Below are 18933 nucleotides of genomic sequence, written 5' to 3' on the forward strand. Positions count from 1 at the left end.
TCGCACGTACTGACGTAGCAGACTCCCTAGGTCCCGCCTTTTCCGCTTCCGCCGCCTTCGTAGTTAGGCAAGACCCTCTGCCTTTTGCGACCGCTGTCGCCTCCCTGTGGCTGACTGTGGAATCGCAGTGAGAGCCGCTCCTGGTCTCCGACTTGGGCGGACAGGAGTGAGGGGGCGGAGCTAGGCTAGGAGCGGGACTAAACGCGCGCGCGGCGAGTTCGACCCGGATCGGTAAAAGCGCCCCAGGGTCTAGAGAGGTTGCCTGAAAACGGCATGAAATGCATTTTCTGCAGGAGGATGTCTATTTTTTTTGTGGTCTCATCCCACGTCCTCACGTTCCAACACCAAGAACCAAAAAAAAAAAAAAAAAACCCACAAATGGGGGAAGATATTGTATAATTAAACACTTCAAAAAGTCAGTCACGAAAATCGTAGGGGCGTACCCAAAACGCTTAGTCTTCACTTTCTGCTAGATTTACTAAACCAGCGTGATGAACCTTGATTTTCACATGACGATTAGAATCTCTGATTGGCTGATTAATTTTAAAGTAGGGAGAAAAGGTTTATTATTTAATTACCCTGGCATTATAGACAAGATCTTTCAAAACACATGTACCTGAGTCGACATCAGACACTATAATTTTTCTGGACATTTTTTATTGAAATAAATCAATAATGTATAGACCCTCCTTAAACTATTGCCGAAGCAACTTATTTCTAAGAGGACCATCAGGCAACCCAGCTTGGAAGCAATATTGCCGATATAATTACTAAACCTACAATAATAACTACATGGCTCAGTTCTTTTTAAGTTCTGGAAGATGATAAAAAGCCAAAGCAGGAGTTCTTGTTAGACCTGTTTATTTCAACATTCCCATTAGCACCTTGATCCTCAGTGTGATTTATGAAAGGAGAATAGGCTTAGCAATTAACTATGTTCCACTCTGTGCCTTTCCTTTCTTTTTTTTCCTTTCACATTGTACTCCACTGGTCTCAGAACTGAGACAGAGGTGGCTTGGGCTTTATCATTTCTTGATTCCCTCAGCTGTAAGACATGAGGAACGTGAAAGGAAATCATGAATGTAAAACAAAGATGGAATTTCTTTGTAACAGTGAAATCTCTGGGGCCTGTGTTAACAGTAAGGGTACGGATGCTACATAGTAAGCTCCATATGCACAGGGAATCCCCCTGCCTTTTGTTCACTAGATACTCTGGAGCTTAGAACAGTGCCTAACATATAATAAATACTCAATAAATAAATGCCTGACAGTCTGGGTGCGGTGGCTCACACCTGTAATCCTAGCACTCTGGGAGGCCAAGGCTGGAGGATCACTTGAGCTCAGGAGTTCCAGACCAGCCTGAGCAAGAGTGAGACCCTATCTCTACTAAAAATAGAAAAATTAGCTGGGCATGTTGGCACGTTCCTGTAGTCCCAGCTATTCGGGAGGCTCAGGCAGGAGTATCGCTTGAGCCCAGGAGTTTGAGGTTGCAGTGAGCTAGGCTGATGCCAGGGCACTCTACTCAGGACAACACAGTGAGACTCTGTCTCAAAAATAAATAAATAAATGCATGACAATAAGAAAGGGTACTTGCTAAATTTCTTTAGGTACAATGAAGTCAGCAAGCTCTAACAGATTGTAATCTTTCATTTTAAGGCAAATTTGATACAGACTTTGACAAGTTAACTACAATTTTTAAGGCAACCTAACTATAAATACTCTCCTGCTTTATTCTGAAATTTAGCTTTTATGTTTATCTTGCTCTAAGAATCATTATAATGAAAATGCCAAAGCCTTCTTTTCACTTCTGCATCTCATAATAGATGTCACTTATCTAGGGCTTACTATGTGCCCAGTTACTATGTGCATTGTTCTAAATCTTTTATGTATTAACTCACCTAATAGTATCACATAAATATTTTGAAATATCAACCCAAGAAGGAGCTCCTGAAGAGGTAAAAAGCGCCTACTAGAGAAAGCCCAAGACCATGTTTCCATAATGCTCACTACATCTCAGAATCCTTAGCTGAGCCTACCTTTCTAGTTAAGAAACCCTAGGAGCGGAGAAAAAGCACTCTTGAGTCTGGAACTCTATGGTGACCCTTGAAAAGCCTGACTTCTTTTAGTCTTGTATTTTATCTTTAAAATTCACCATAGATGTCAGATTAGTAAGGAGGTACTGACTGGGAGGTAGCACAAAGGAGACTTCTGGGTAATGGAAATGTTCTCTACTTGATTGGGTGGTTGTCACATGGGTGTATACATCTGTAAAAATCCATCCACTGAGGTACACACTCAAGATTTGTATACTTTGTGAAAGTTATGCTTTAATTAAAAAGAAAAAATTAATTACCAGTCTCTCTCTTTAAGGATATCATTTTCTTCAAGAGCTTCAGTTATTATTTTTATGTGTATGGCAGGGTCAGAAATATTCAAACGCAAATGATCAAAGTCTTCTCCCTTTCCAAAACAGTTCATGTGAATTTTGCATCCTAGCCTATAATATACTAGTAATTTTTAATATAAATGACTATGATTTTTTTTCCAGATTGTCAAGTAAGATTGATCCCAGAAAGAAGTACCCTGTGCCAGCACGTGCCTATAATCCTAGCACACTGGGAGGCTGAGGCATGAAGATCACTTGAGCTCAGGAGTTCGAGACCAGCCTGAGCAAAAGCAAGACCCCTGTCTCTACTAAAAACAGAAAAATTAGCCGGGCGTTGTGGCACACACCTATAGTCCCAGCTACTTGGGGGGGCCAAGGCAGAAAGATCGCTTGAGCCGAAGAGTTTGAGGTTGCAGTGAGCTGTGATGACGTCACTGCAATCTAACCAGGACAACAGAGTGAGACTCTGTCTCAAAAAAAAAAAAAAAGAAAGAAAGAAAGAAAGAAAAGAAAAGAAAAAAAGAAAGATGTGCCCTGATCATCCCATCTCTTGGAGAAACTCTTGGCCCCTGTTGTGGTGCTCATCAGCCAGACTGGAAAACAGCTAAGAGAAGTCTCAGGATCCCAAGACAATCTCTTAAGGAGTCTGCCAGATAAAGACTAGCCAGATGTTTGCAAATTAAAATTTCTATTCTTGCCTTCAAAGTACTTAAACATAAACTTCAAAGTAAACTTGAACTTTTCCTTGAAATATTCACATTGTCACATCTGAAGATTAAGTTCACAGACAGCTCAGTGGTTAAAGACAGCAGAGAAAGAAATGCTTGTCTTTTTTTCATTATTATTTGATAAAGGGAAGTACCTAGTTTCAGCGATAATGAGAGGTAAGGCACCTGGAATCCCATCCCCCTGCCTTTTTCAAAGTCCCCTGCCTGCTTCTCCCACACAGAGATCCCTGGTGGACTTCAAAGTCAGAGCAGAAGTGATAGACACAGACCAGTCTTTGATGCCTAAGAACATCAGAGCCCTTAGTTTGATGCGAATGCAAAGCATCTGTACTTTTCAAACCTTTCATGTTATCTGGCATTGCCAACAACAAAAGCTGAAAAGTTTGAGGTGACACACATTACACACATTAAAATATTTGGAACCAGTAACTTTTCATTTCTTTTTCTATTATTTATAGCTTCTTTTACTTCGCAAACCGCACTGGATAGTAAATTACTTCTGGCACGCAGCCTTGTCAGTTTGCCAAATTTCAACTGGAGCAAGTTTTTACAGCCGGGCTAATAAGCCCTGAAAAATAGGAGGTAAGTATAATGGAAATAATGACATGGTCTTTAACTGCAGGAGCATAGAATGATAACGTGAGATTTTAATAGATTCTGCTTTTAAAAGTTTTTTTTATTCTAATGAAATCTTTACCTTTCTTAAGGTTATTTTAGTTTCACACACATGTAAATAGAAGGAGTTTCTTTTAATTGGTGAAAAGCAGTTCTGTAGGGGTTTTTTTTCCTGTGCCTTAAGTTACTGCTTTTTGCAAACTTCAAAAAAAAAAAATACAGAAAGAAAACTAAGAATATAGTAAGTAGTTTAGGTATAACAACCTACTATTAAAACAAACTGACATCCTGAAAAAACATGTTCTGAAATGGTTGGCTTCCAGGATGGGGCCTGGCGATTGTTTGAGTGTGAATACATTTCATCAAAGCCATAGCTGATTAGCTACATCAACTTTTTTTTTAGTTTGCCTCAATCCCGATAGAAATTCAGTTCCAACTTAAGTAATTTTTAGATCTTTTTTGAACAAGACTTCCAAATATTAGAAATGACTGTCACATGTGATTTTTATCATTGAAGAAACTTGTTGGAAGGTAGTATCCGTTTCTCTAAACTTAATTCTTACATCTGTTCCCATTCACAGTTTACAAGTGACAAGGAAAATTCCTTTTCCCCCTTCTCATTCTGCCTTCCAATTAGATCTGGACTGATTAGCCTCAGCACCACATGCTTAGTCCCAAATTGTTGAAGCAAAGAGGAGGTTTGGAGTTGTATGTAGTTTTTTTTTTTTTTTAACTATACTAAAATAATATGGCCTTGATCCAGAAATGCCAGCTTTCCTACAGTTCCCCAACCATCCCATTTTTATACCTCTATTAACACACTCTATTCCATTTGCCTGGAATGTCATTTGCCCCCTTATCCACTTGGCAAGCTTAATTCATAAAAAAAAAAAAAAAATTAAAATTAAAAAGGAAGCTTGCCCTTAACACCTCACCATCCTACCATCATCATCAATTTGTGTATTTAAGTACACAAGTATGAAGAGCTCAGTCTTTGAATCCCCTTTTTCCCTTCTCATTAATTCTATAGGTGATCTTATCCAAGCCCGTCACTTCAAATGTTATCTATATCAGTGCTGTTCAATAGAACTTTCTGTGATAGTGGAAATGTTCTATATTTGCACTGTCCAGTATGGTAGCCACTAGCCATATGTGGCTACTGAGTACTTGAAATGTGGCTAGAGCAACTAAGAAACTGAATTTTTAATTTCATTTAATTAAAGTTTAAATTGCCCCATGTAGGTAGTGGCTGCCATATTGAACAGCACCAACCTATATATCTTCCAATTTTTTTTTTTTTTTAGACAGAGTCTCACTCTGTTGGCCGAGCTAGAGTGCCGTGGTGTCAGCCTCATTCACAGCAACCTCAAATTCCTGGGCTCAAGCAATCCTACTGCCTCAGCCTCCCGAGTAGCCGGGACAACTGCCATGCGCCACCATGCCTGGCTAATTTTTTATATATATTTTTGGTTTTCCAGCTAATTTCTTTCCATTTTTTTAGTAGAGATGGAGTCTTGCTCTTGCTCAGGTTGAGCTCAAACAATCCACCGACCTCGACCTCCCAGAGTGCTAGGATTACAGGTGTGAGCCAACGCACCCGGCCTATAACTTCCAAATTGATAGCACCAATCCATAACTGTCCCCTGAACTGAAATATCCAACTGCCTGTTCATCTTCTCCACTTGGAGCTCTTACAGGCATTCCAAAATTAGTATGTCTAAAAACAAGCTCCTGATGCTCTCCCCTCAAATCTGTTCTTGTCATAATCTTCCCCATCTCAGTTAAAGGCAACTCAATTTTTCCAGTTCCTCAGGCCAAAAACCTTGGAGTTGTCCCTGACTCTATGTCTAATTCATCAGTGATCCTCTCTGCTCTACAAAATACAGCCGAATACGACCACTCCTCATCACGGCTACTGCTATCACTCCAGTCCCAAGCCACCCTTATCTCCCACCTGGATTATTGCAATAGTCTCCAACTGGTCTCCCTGCTTTCACTCTGGCTCTCTCAAGCCTATTCTTAACACAGCAGCCAAAATTATTTTGTTAAAATATAAGTCAGACCACATCACTCCCCTGCTTAAAGCCCTGCAGTGGTTTCTTGACTCACTCGGAGCAAAAACTAAAAATCCTTTCATTTGCATGTACAGGTTCCCATGTGATCTGGTGCCCTGCCCCACTCTTTGCTCTCTGACCTTATATTCCACTCATATCCCTAGCTCCCTCCACTCAAGATGCACTAGCTTCTTTGGAATCCCTTCAACACGGCAGTGCACAGGCTGTGCATTGGCTGTTCTCTGCCTGGAATTCTCTTCCACAGATTCATTCATGGCTCATTCCCTCACCTCCTTCAGATCTTTCTCCAATGTCACTCTCTCCGGGGAGGCCTTTCCTATTTCAAATTGCAGCCCCAACCCACAACAATTCTTATTCTACATTCTTTTTGTTTCTCCCTATAACTGATCACCATCTAACATACTACAATAAGGTTTATTATTTGTCTCTCCTCACACATACACTAAAACACAAACTCCATGGAGCCGAAATGGTCTGCTGCTCAATCTCCAGAGCTAGACACTTAGTAAGTGCTCATTACATATTTGTTGAATAAATGAATGAATATTTGTGTAGTTATACAGTACTACTTAGTTTGTATTGTAACATTTCTTGAATCCATGTTACCCTTCATGAAATGTGGCTTCCATGAAAGAGAGAGCTAGTATTTTATTTACCTTTGAATTCCCCGAATCTAGTATTAGAAAACATTAGGTAGGTATACAATAAACATTCTCTGAAAAGAAATTTCTGTACATTATGCAAACCATCTGTTATAAGAGTCCCACTGTCTAATATGCCCAAAACTTTTCCTAAAGGAAACAGATCTACCCACGGCTACTTTTTTCTTAACTGCTTGACTCTGGGCAATTTGCTACTACTGATTGGACCACAAGTAAGCTCTTGACTCAAGGGCAACCAATCCATTGACCGGGCAAAATCCTATAATACATCTTGGCATGAAAAGATGAACTGAACTAATCTAACTCTCCCTCTTTGGAATTTGAATTAAGAAATAAAAAGAGAATTACATGATGGGGACATATGACTTAAAACCAAAGAGAATCCATGAGTTAGAGATAGGAGCTTGAGGAGTTTGACAGGGAAAAGTTGTAAGGAAGCAGAAACTATGAGTAAGTAGAAACTATGAAGTATAGAAAAGGTATACAGAATAAAGCAAGGAGAAAGGAACACAGTACCTAAGAGAAAATGGAGAGTCACTGAATCTCATTAAGAAGAGCACCCTGGAGTGAGGATCCACAAACTGCTGTTGAGGTCCCATTTGAGCTGTTTTTATTTCATATTTTCTTTTTTTTCCTGAGACAGGGTTTCGCTGTCGCAGGGGCTAGAGTTCCTTGGCAACCTCAAACTCCTGGGCTCAAAAATCCTCCTGCCTCCTGCGTAGCTGGAACTACAAGTGAGCCACCATATCCAGCTGGTTTCTCTATTTTTGTAAAGACTAGGTCTTGCTCTTGCTCAGGCTGGGCTTGAACTCCTAGCTGAAGCTATCCTCCCTCCTTGGCCTCCCAAAGTACTAGGATTACAGACCTGAGCCACTGCACCTGGCCTTTCATTTTCATCTTTTCTGCCAAGTGATACATTTGAAATCTTTTTCAAAGCCTCAGGTGATTGACCTTTGGACCTTTGAATACTTATTAGGAGGCACAAGGGAGGAATGTTCTCTCTGGAGCCATTTGGTTCCCCTTTAAGGTCATATTCCTATAGTAAGCTAGGATCTACTTAAAGTGTGAATATACCTTGCTTTAAACAAATTTGATACTCTGAATTTACAGCAACAGATTAGTCAGTCACTTTTAACAATTGTTTATTTGTATTATTACAAAACTAAATACTGCTAGAAATTCAAATACTTTATTCCTTTAAATAGTGAGGATTTGTGAACCACAAGAGAGCCACAAACCCAAAGTTCTGCTAAGTTTCAGTTAATACCACTGGCTTAGGTAAACACAAAGTACCTAGGGAAAAGGGCTTTCTGCTTCCTTCAAAGACTTGATCACAATCTTTCTCTTTTTCCTTCTCCATTAGTAACCCACCCTTATGGGTCCAACATAGCTGCTGCTACCACAAAGGAAGCCAGCTATTTTAAAATGTACTCCCTGCTTTGCTTGAGGGGCAGTAGGGCATAACGGTTAGGACCACCAGCTTTATTTTGCGTACAGTTTGGCAGTATCTACCAATATTTTGAACACGGATGCTTTAAGGCCCAGCAATTCCAACATCTATAAATCGATCCTACAGAAATGCTAACAAAAGTGCACAGACATATTATATGAGGATGGTCACTGAAGCATTGTTTATAAGAGAAAAAATAGGAAAAATCCTAAATTGTCTACCAGGAAAGTAGTTAAATAAATTATAGTACATCCATATGATGGTATACTATGCAACTATTAAAGAGAGGGAAGAATGTGTGTGTGTGTATATGTATATATATAAAATGAGATGGAAATAGGCCTACAATACATTGTTAAATTTTAAAAAGGCAAGTTGCAGAACAGTATACTGTATATAATCCATTTTAAATGTGTATATATGTGTGTATGTTTGAGCAAAAAAGAAAAGCTTGGAGGACTGCTCACCAAGCTATTCATATTGATCACCTTTGAGAAGTGGAACAGGGACTTTAGACCTTGCTATATTGTTGTGTAATATAACAAAGGCATATCATTTTTGTAACTTCTATTTAAATAAGACATTTTCATAGAGACCAAAAAAAGAAAGAAGAGTCTTCAGAATCAAACTCTAGTTCAAATTCCAGCTTCATCATCTCTCTAGAATTAGTTGGGATGTTAAGATGAACATTTGCTTTACCTTAACTTCTGAGTGACACTTCACACAAGTGCTTGAAATACCTCAGCTTTTATTTTCTACATTGTTGTTTTTAAACACCAGAGAAGATTCTGCCTTAAGGGACTTTTGATCCATTTTTCATGCGAGGAACACTTTCTGTAAGGTGAATAATTCCCTAACTTATCTGTTTGCTAATAAGATACCCATAAAAATATAGCATATTCTGTTTCTTTTGCAAATTCTGCCTCCTTTTCTCCCCATCTTTCACCCAAGCCTCCACAACCTGGGAGCTGTCCAGGTACAAATTAACATTTAAAAAGACCTCAAGTTGTTCACACAAGCAGCTCTATTATTGCTCTCCTTTACAGCCTTGGTCTGCTCAAAAACCCACATTCAAATTGGATCACATCCACTGCAGCCCTTCAGCACACAGGTATTGTGGGCAAGAGGCCGCTTTTGGCTACAAACCCCTTTATTCATTTAAAATAACTTCATTCATAAGGTTCATTGAAGAACTAGTTTGTGCCCATCACAGGCCCTGACAAAGCACTTTGCCTACCTTGTCACTAATCCTTACAGCAACTCTATGGGTGGGTGTTACTAACAGCAAAGCAAGGCTCCAAAGGATGAAATGACTTGACCAAGATCACACAGGTAGTAGAGGGATGGGAGAGCCTGCTGGGAAATCTAGGCTTTAGGATAACTAAAGGTCTCTAACGGTTCTTTTTTAAAGAAAATTTTAATTAACTAGTTTTTGTTTGTTTTACGTTTTTTTTTGTTTGTTTGTTTTTTGAGACTTGCCCTGTGCCCCAGGTAGAGTGCAGTGGTGTTATCGTAGCTCACAGCAACCTCAAACTCCTGGGCTCAAGCGATCCTCCTGCCTCAGCCTCACTAGTAGCTGGGACTTACAGGCCCGAGGCCTGGCTGATTTTTTTTTTTTTTTCTATTTTAAGTAGGGGTCTGGCTCAGGTTGGCCTTGAGCTCCTGAGCTCAAGCAATCCTCCTGCCTCGGCTTCCCAGAGTGCTAGGATTACAGGCGTGAGCCACTGCGCCAGGCCTAATTAACTAGTTTTAAAAGCCAAATTATAATCTAAGACTTGTAAAGAAAAACAGCATTCCCCTACTCCATCCATTCCGTCTCAACTTGCAACTTTCCCATACAATCACGTGGAATTTTTTTTTTTTCAGCTCTTTCTGCTGGTTTACCTCCATATTTCTAAATAACACATATAACTGGTGTGCTGCACAGACTTAACCCTGAGGTAACCAAAATGCCACTCTACCGTTAACTTCCTGTGGTCCTTTGTATTTCATTCCCGAGTCACCCTCCCTGGGCAGGCTGAAAACCCGTCGGGCAGTCCCTTTCGGTGCAGAACAGGCCTTGGCCCGCGCAAGGCTGAGTGGCCTGGGGGGGCGAGGGACCAGCGCCACCCGGGCCCGCGCACCTGGGCCGAGCGTCGACTCCCACCTGCTGCCCGCGGCACCCGGCCCTCAGGAGCCCTGACCCTTCGCGGGTTGTGGGCCAGGGTCGGGGTCTCAGGGCGAGGGTGGCGCTGGGGCAAGAGCCGTGTTCGCGGGCGAGACTCCAGGTCGGGGCAGGCAGCGTCAGGCTGTCCTTGTCTCGCCGGGCGGCCGGGACTCCGGAAGCCGGCAGACGATGCAAGTGGGCGCCGCCTGTCCCGGGGCAGCCGCGGGCCTTCGGAGGTTTCCCGCGCGCCCTACACAGGGCGCCGGCCGCCCCTCCGGCCAGGTCCCCGCGCCCCTTCCCGCCCTCTGGGCTGCCCAAGCCGGCCGCCCTCGCCGCGGCAACTCCCAACGCCCGCGGCCCGGCCCAACTCCACAGCCTGCTGTCCCCAAGCTTCCCCCGCTGCGGGATTCCCTGTGGGAGGCAGGCCCAGGTCGCGGCCCGCCCCTGGTTTTGTTGGCGTGGGAAGGGAGGGCACCAGGGCTTCAGGTTCCCCAATCGTGCGACGCGGTCTAGGGCCCTCCAGGGGCTCGGAGTTGAGCGTAGCACCCCTGCCCCTGCCTCCAAAGGAGACAACCCTGCTCCAAACAAACCGCTCCAGCAGCCCCCGCCACTCTTCACTCAAGCCCCCTTTTATGTCCTTTATCAGTCTGAGGGGGTCCAAGACTTGAGTGGTTTCTGAGGGAAATTTCCTTTACCTTTATGGAGGGGTCTGTGTCCAGCTAGGTGTGGTATCCTTAGTGGCTTCTCACCAATTCTGTGTCCCCCCTTCCACGCATACACTCATCCACCCCCAACCTCCCCAACTGTCATCACAACTGTGGGTTAAATCAATTGTTAATTTATATTATTATGAGCTTGAAAATATTTTTCACAATTGCTCTGTGTAATATACTGTGATTGTATTTTCTTTATCGTTTTTCTTTTCCCCAGGGTTAATCATTGTTTTTTGTTCGTCAAGCTTTCCATGTACCCATCATTAATTTTTTCCCCAAATGCTCCACCAGAACTGTAAATCGCCATTCATTTAAACTCACCAGATAATATATCTATTTTGTTTTTTCTTGGAAGTATCCCTCCCATCCCAGTCTTAACTGTTGCTTGCTAGACCAACTGCATGGCTGTTTTTCTGGGATTTCCCTTCATCCTCATCCTGGGAATTTACTTTGTGTGAGTTCCCTGTGTCCTGGATTCCACCTTTGTTTTTCTTCCTCATTTTGGTAGAACACATCTCCAGTAGCTTTCTGGAAAAAAGTGTAAAGAAGGTGAATTTTTTTTGAGATCTTGGATGTCTAAAAATGTCTTTTTTTTTTTTTTTTTTTTCCCAGAGAAGAGGGTCTCGCTGTGTTACCCAGGCTGCAGTGCAGTGGCTACTCACAGGCACCGTCACAGGTCACTACAGCTCCAAACTCCTGGCCTCAAGCGATCCTCCCACCTCAGCCTCCTGAGTAAAAATATCTTTATTTTATCTCTTTACTTGATTAATGTGATAATTTGTCTGGCTAGTTTGGAATTCATTTTTCCTTAGAACTGTGGATTGTCTTCTCAGTCCCATGGTATCGTCGAGAAGTCTAATGAAATTCTTACTTACAAAAGTGTAATGCATGACTGTATACCTTTGTGTATGACCCTACTTTTATTACTATTTCTTGAAGCTCTAGGGATGTCCTATCTGATGTTTTGAAAGTGCACAATGATATGCCTTGATGTGCATCTTTTCATTCATTGTTCTAGATAGAGGGCCCTTTAAATTTAGAAACTCTTGCTCTCAGTTCAGGACTTTTTTCTTTTCTTTTTCCTTTTCTTTTCTTTTTTTTTTTTTTTGAAAGGGTCTTGCTTTGTTGCCTGGGCTAGAATGCAATGGCATCATTTTAGCTCACTGCAGCTTCAAATTCCTAGGCTCAAGGGATCCTCGTGCCTCAGCCTCCAGAGTAGCTGGGACTACATACAGGCACATGACACCACGCCTGGCTAATTTTTCTATTTTTTATGGAAATGAGTGTCTTGCATGTTGCTCAGGTTGGTGTTGAACTCCTGGCTTCAAGTGATCCTCTGGCTTGCCTCCCAGAGTGCTAGGGTTACAGGAGAAAGCCACTACACCCAGCCAGTTCAGGAAATTTTGAAATAATTTCATATACATACTTGGAAAATAGTGGGTATAATGCTCTGAAACCAAAGGCTCGCTCTCAGCAGAATCATGGAAAACTTTTAACACTACTTTTTTTTTTCTTCCATTACTCATCAGATCTTCCACCTCCAAACACACATGTGTACCCCACCCTACTCTATCCCATCTATCTTTTCTGTTCTTTCTTTTTCAAATTCCTGTTACTTGTATATTGGGAATCTCCAAATAATTCTAATCCTCTCATCTTTTCTCTCATACTTTTCCTCTCTTTTTTCCTACTGTCTACAAATGTCCTCAGCTCTATTTTCTGAACTTTTCATTGCCCTTTTGTCAATTTTGCCTTCTAAACAATGATGTGCTTGTAAATATCTAACAATCAACTCTTTGAAAAAAAACCTTGATTTGTAGCATTTGCCCATTTCCATAGTGTAAATATTTCTATCATGGCTGCTTTCAAGCTATCAACATTACATCACTGAAAGTGAAGTTGGGAAGAGATGCACAGTAGCATATCATATTAGCATTTTCACCATATAGATATAATAGACATAAAAAATCTCAAAAGCACAGATAATAAAGTGTAGAAAAATAATTTGAAAGTAATGAGTTTCGAGTATGTACCTTTGTTTTTTAATATAATTGATTTAATTGTCACTTCATATAATCTAATTTTTAATTAGTAACAATGTTTGAACGACTGGCTTTTATTTTTATTTATTTATTTATTTTTTTGAGACAGAGTCTTGCTCTGTTGCCGTGGCTAGAGTGCTGTGGTGTCTGCAACCTCAAATTCCTGGGCTCAAGCAATCCTCCTGCCTCAGCCTCCAGGGTAGCAGGGACTACAGGCATGTGCCACCACGCCCAGCTACTTTTTTGTTTCTATTTTTAGTTTCTTGGCTAATTCTTTCTATTTTTAGTAGAGACAGGTGTCTCACTCTTGCTCAGGCTGGTCTCGAACTCCTGACCTCAGGTGATCCGCCCGCCTCGGCCTCCCAGAGTGCTAGGATTACAGACTTGAGCCACCACACCTGGCCTACAACTGGCTTTTAAAATTCCTAAAAATTCAAAAATTGGCTCTTGCAACCTGGTATCAGCCAGCTCCTGAAAACTATTATTTCAAAATAATCATGGTCTCTAATCTAAAAAAATTAAATCAGAATAATATTCCCAATGCAGTTCTGATCATGTCACTCCCCTGAGTGAAGCTCTTTATTGCTTCTCTGCCTACTGAAACCCTCAGTAGTCAAGCTTAATTCACATTCTGCCTTTCTTATTTGTCCATCAAACAAATATTGATTAGGTGTCTGCTATGGGCAAGTTCTTAAGCAAGATGCTGAGGATACAAGGATGAGTAAAATATATTTCCTTTTTTTTTTTTAAGGTACTCAACAGTGAAGTAGGAAAAACAGAAGTTTAATACTGTTAAATGTGAGAAACACATAAAAAAGATACGTGCAAAGTACTATAGGAATGCCTAACAAATGACTAATTCAGCCTGGGGGAATCTGCCAAGTAAAAACTCAACATGTCTTTCATTGTCTTTTAGGTCTCCTAGTGGGTTGGGGTTTTTATTTTATTAATCATTATATACTTTTCTCATTATAAGCCATAAAGTGTAGTGTTCATTTTGAAGACTGCTAGTTGGTTTTTGTTTAATCTACAAGAGATGTCCTCAGAATAAACTGCTGGTTTATTCAGTTAAGTGACAACATTTTTGGGTGAACTAACAAAAGATTTCTTTAAGCTGTCAATGCATGGGAAAGATAGGAATACTAAAGTGTGTGCTGCTATGTTTCTGGGGTATATTTGTAAGTATGAATATAAGAAATGTCATGGAGATAATATGAAACCTAAATGGAAATAAAATATACGGCAGTGGATAAAATATACTTGAAATTTGTGACTAAGCAATAAGCTTCTCATAAAGCATATATGTAGAATTTCATAGGATTGGTAATCATTTTATCAGAGGACCACAAAGATTTTTCTGACCCAAAATACTTGAGGTTGATCCCATTCCAGGCTGAGAATAACCTTGTAACTGTGTACAGAAATAGGCTCAGAAAGTTGAAGTGACTTTTCTAAGGCTATGTCGATGGTAGCTGAGCTAGGACTGGAGAACCTAGGTGCCTTGACTCTCACTGCAGTGTCTTCTACTCTAAATACTTCAAATATTTACCTAGGGGCAAGTTCCGATGTCCACCAAGCAGCATCTGAAACAACTTTATGTCAATATGTTCATTCCTTTGTCAATTAGTTAACAAACATTTATTGAATGTGTATTCTACAATAGGCTCTAGAGATATACAGATGAATTAGACACATCTTCAACTTTCATCAGCTAAAAGAGGAGACAAGTACATACATTATGGGTAATTCATTCTATCTGGGGAGATCAAGGGGTATTTTCATGTCTGGGATAACATCTGAGTTAAAGTGATGAGTATGTAGAACTTTGATGAGGGAATGAGGAAATGGCATTCCAGGCTTATTAAGAAAGTGTAAAAAATGTTCTTGGAATAATGCTGAAAGCAGTATGACTGGAGAACAGAAAGTATGGCCAAGAATAGAAAGAGGTAAGCAGGTAGGAGTCACTCTGATTTTGTAAGGCTTTTATCCGAGAAATTAGGGATATTTATTAACTTTGCAAGAGGTTCTATCACAGTATTCTTTGAAGCAGGAGTCAGTAGCTTAGGCTCTTGAGAAAGTCTTAAAAGCTTCATAGCTTTCCAAACTATTTGTTATATGCCATACTTCTCTCTCTGAAAAACTCCTGAATTTACAGTGTTAGAAAACATCTAGCCCAGAATATAAGTTCGCCGATTCTGTCTAGGGGTTTTATGGTGAAACTGATTGTCTCTATTCATGATATATGCTGTTCTCCTTTCTTCCACTCAGGCACTTCAGTAAAATTTAAAGATTTCTAAGGAATGAAAAATAGCTTCTAATGAGGAAAAAAAGGAACTCGCTTTAATTTTTTTTTTTTTTTTTTGAGATAGGTTCTCGCTGTGTTTCCCAGGCTGGTCTCAAACTGCTGGCTCAAAGGATTCTCCTATCTCAGCCTCCTGAATAGCTGACTACAGGTGTGTGCCACCACACCCAGCTTCTGCTTTAATTGATTACATAAACAACATAATTAGAATCATAAAAATATAATTTATGTTACAATTTTCCAGGAGCCCTTAAAGTGAGAAACTTGAAACATACTCCTTATCATGTGAACTCACCTTTAAGTAAGGAAGTGTCCTGCCCAGAGAGTGAGCTCTACCAGTAAAGAGGAGGCATAACTGATAAGTAGACCTTCAGTTCAGTTGCTACCCCCATCTCCTCTTTGACCAGAATTTTCTGGGAGGGGCAATGAGCCCTGCCACCTTTCCTTTTCCTCAGGGATTTGGTTGTCATCCCCCTCCTCCCTAATGTTTCAAGGTTCCTGGGAAAATGAAATTAGTTCTTTCTCACTAAAATGTGGTGACACTTGTTAAGTACATGAATAATTATATTTCATGCATTATGAGTACTTACCCATTGGAGTAAGTACTCAGGAAAAAGAGAGATTGAAAAAGAACATGATTACTCTTAATAAACAAAAAGCCACAGCCGGGCATGGTGGTGCACTCTTATAATCCCTGAAAGGCTGAGGCTAGAGGATTCCTTGAGCCCAGGAGTACAAGGCCAGTCTGGGCAACATAGTGAGACCCTATCTCTAAAAAAGAAAAGAGGCCATTGGATTAGAGTAGGAGACCTCAATATGAACTAATAGTTAGCTTAATATGGAGATGGATATTTTCAGAAATAATTATAGATTTGTGTGTATATACGGGTTAGTATATATCCGTATCTTAGTTCTGTCCTCTGAGAGGGCCTAGAAGCAATGATACCCCAAAAGCAATGAGCATACCCAGCACCCACATTTTGGTTTCTAATCCCATTTTCCAATAAAAGGAACCAGGGTTCCTTGGAGAAATGGCTGCTCTAGGACTGGAGTAGGGAATATACAAGATGAGGCTAGCACATGTTGTAGTACTAGAAAGTTAGAAAGTAAGAATGTGCTAAAAAAAAAAAAAAAACCTACAATAATGGAGGCATGTCAAAGGGACACAGGAGCTAACTAAAAGATCTTCCAATGGCCAAACCAGGAACAATTTGAACATGAAAATAAATAATGTAGTATTGGAACCGAGCCCAAAGTATAAAAATAAATATCCATGAATCCATACTGATATAAATAAATGATTGAATAAAAACAGAAATGAGGAGAAGAAAAAAACTCCATCACAGAAGAATTCCAAATTATTACACAGGTACTGCCCTATCAAGGTGGTGGAGCTTAATTCACCACGACAACCACCATCACCACACCTTGAGTGTGGTGCTACACTTGGGGACTTGCTTCCACAGAATACAGTATGGAAAGGGAAGGAAAAAGTAACTTCATAGTGGAGAAGCCTGACAAACACTACCTTGGCCAGGTGATTAAGGTTAAGATCATCAATGACAATTGGGTGGCTAGCATGTACCATGGATATGATGAGAATAGCACTTCACCTCTGTGATCTTCCTCCTCCAAACCCATACCCCACTCTAACCATTAGAAAAACATCAATGACACGACAAAACAAACAAACAAAAAACCCCCAAAAAACAAAAACTAAAACAAAAAACAACAATAAAACAAAAGAAAAACAAAAAAGAAAAACATCAGAGAAATTCAAATTAAGGGACATTCTCTTTAAAACTCTTTAAAACTGTACTCTTTAAAACTGTCAATGGAAATTCTTCAAAACTGTTCAAAAACAAGTAAAATCTGAGAAATTGTCAGACCAGAGATGGCTAAGGAGATATGAGCACTAAATGTAATGTGTTATTCTGGATGACAGATGGATAGGTAGGATAGAGAGACATAGACAATTAACTTTATACCCAACAGAAAATATACATATTATTTAAAAATCCATGGGACACTAAAAATAATTGATCAGTTTTAGGGCCCTAAAAAAAAATCTGAACAAATTCTCAAAAACAGAAAATATACAGGCTTTTTTTCTCCATACCATTTTCAGATATTTTTGTTAATTTATAAAAGAGAACTTTTCAATTCTTACATGGTAAGTGCAATATAAACTTTGCTTTTTATTTCCCTTCCTAAATATTGTGTAGTTCATCTTAGCAGGCACTCTTGTATATCATTTGACATGTCTTGAGCTGAATTTGTAACCCCTTTTTGCCTCATTGGAAGAAAGATGACACCATTTGCCTTTTGTTTGTGGGTCATTTAGGAATAAAAAGTAGAACCCAAGCTTTATAAAATTTATAATTCTATAGAAAAGTAACATTAGTATGAATTTAATTTGAGTGTAGCACGCTGGAAAGTGATTTCTGTGATTTTCTTAGAATTAAAGAACTGAGATAACTTTAATAATAACCTAGATTAGTGTTTCTTGATTTTTTCCTCCATGTCTAATTTTTTTTTTTTTTTTTTTTTTTGAGACAGAGTGTCGCTTTGTTGCCCAGGCTAGAGTGAGTGCCGTGGCGTCAGCCTAGCTCACAGCAACCTCAAACGCCTGGGCTTAAGCAATCCTACTGCCTCAGCCTCCCGAGTAGCTGGGACTACAGGCATGCGCCACCATGCCCGGCTAATTTTTTTTTCTATATATATTTTAGTTGGCCAGATAATTTCTTTCTATTTTTAGTAGAGATGAGGTCTCGCTCATTGCTCAGGCTGGTCTCGAACTCCTGACCTTGAGCGATCCACCCGCCTCGGCCTCCCAGAGTGCTAGGATTACAGGCATGAGCCACCGCGCCCGGCCTCCATGTCTAATTTTTAATTTAAAAAAAAATCCTATTACTCTATCCCAGAAATCCTTGCCTATGCTTTCTAAGGAGATGTGCCTTAAGAACATTCATATCTCTCTCTTCATATATCACTGATGAATAACTTTTATTTTCAGTGATTATGGTGTAACAACTACAAATAACTTTTTTTGCTTTGCAAAAATAAAATTATAATGTTGACTATGATTTTCCAAATTAAATATGAGCCACCCTCAACTTCCAAGGATTCTGTTATCAAGAGTCACTGGGCTAAAACAAACCTTCATTTTATATTTAAGGAAACTGAGACATAGAGAAGTTAACTTTCTGAAAGTCGCAGTGTGAATTAATGACCAATTCAAGTCTTGATTCACAGTACAATGTTCTTTCACTTAAGTTTGTTGCAAAGTGGAACTTGAGGAAAAAATAGATTTGTAGAATAGAAATAGAGCCAGAAATATTTCTCTTCTATTAAGAGAACTCTTTTTAACCAAATTAAAATTCCTTGGTCTTTGTGTGTTAATTTGATCCCAAACCACAAAAAGTACAGAAACTTAATTTATCTTGATATAAAGAAGTCTTACTCCTCCAATCATTCCCTTTTTACAGTACCTCTATGATAGGAAGCAGTTACAGAATTCTGAATTCTATTGTTGAATGTTTTTATAATCTCAAGGAATTTTTTCCAGGCACATAGAGTACAAACTATCCCAGTGGCAACACATAAGCTCTGTGTTGTTCTATCAAAAACAGCTGCTAAAATCATTCTGTGGTCTCTTCAGGACACCTCTCGTATTCAGCTCAACCACGAAGGTAGCAACTTTCTCAAATTAGTCATATGAATTAGTTATTGTTAGAATATTCCGGGCTAAAAATTAAACTAGAGTGATGATAATTGCAGGGACAACGGAGTGACAATGCCTTTCAATGGATTC

The sequence above is a fragment of the Eulemur rufifrons genome, chromosome 9 (genome assembly GCF_041146395.1).
Source record: "Eulemur rufifrons isolate Redbay chromosome 9, OSU_ERuf_1, whole genome shotgun sequence".
NCBI classification, from domain to species: Eukaryota; Metazoa; Chordata; class Mammalia; order Primates; family Lemuridae; genus Eulemur; species Eulemur rufifrons.